Source organism: Dipodomys ordii, unplaced genomic scaffold, assembly GCF_000151885.1.
Source record: "Dipodomys ordii isolate 6190 unplaced genomic scaffold, Dord_2.0 Scaffold77, whole genome shotgun sequence".
Classification (NCBI taxonomy): domain Eukaryota; kingdom Metazoa; phylum Chordata; class Mammalia; order Rodentia; family Heteromyidae; genus Dipodomys; species Dipodomys ordii.
This window is the reverse complement of record NW_012267293.1, coordinates 1,181,194-1,181,724: the sequence shown is the minus strand read 5'-3', so window position 1 is coordinate 1,181,724 and position 531 is coordinate 1,181,194.

Below are 531 nucleotides of genomic sequence, written 5' to 3'. Positions count from 1 at the left end.
GAGCCCCCCTCCCCCGCCTCTGCCCTCACACAGGACGAGCCCCCCCCACACCACCAGGCTGTTCTCCTGGGTCTCAGTGGATGCCCAGTGTCCCTTCTAGAAACTTCTAGTGCTCCCTCTCCTTCTCATGAAAAGCTCACCAGATCTAGAGTTGGGGAAGGAAGAAACTGGGTCTAAGGGAGAGGGGAGAAGGCAGGAATGAAGAGCCCTGAGGAGTCACCCGGTGAGGCCTCCAGCATGGCTCTGGAGGCTTCCTAGCTCACAGCCGCCAAGCCCGCACCCAGCTTCCTGACCAGCCCTGGGCTGCAGCCAGCCAGGGGCGGAGGGTCACCGGCGCGGCCCGGGCGGGGACCGGGGCGAGGCAAAGCCCAGACCGAGCGCGCGCAGCCGGAGACGAGGCTGGGCGCACGGGGCGCGGAGCCGCCCGAGGGAAGCCTGCAGCTTCTCTAAGACTTCATTCACCCTCCGCCAAAAGGGCCGACAACACGGGGCTTCCGGCCGCCGTCACACGTACTTTTGAAACTATGAACA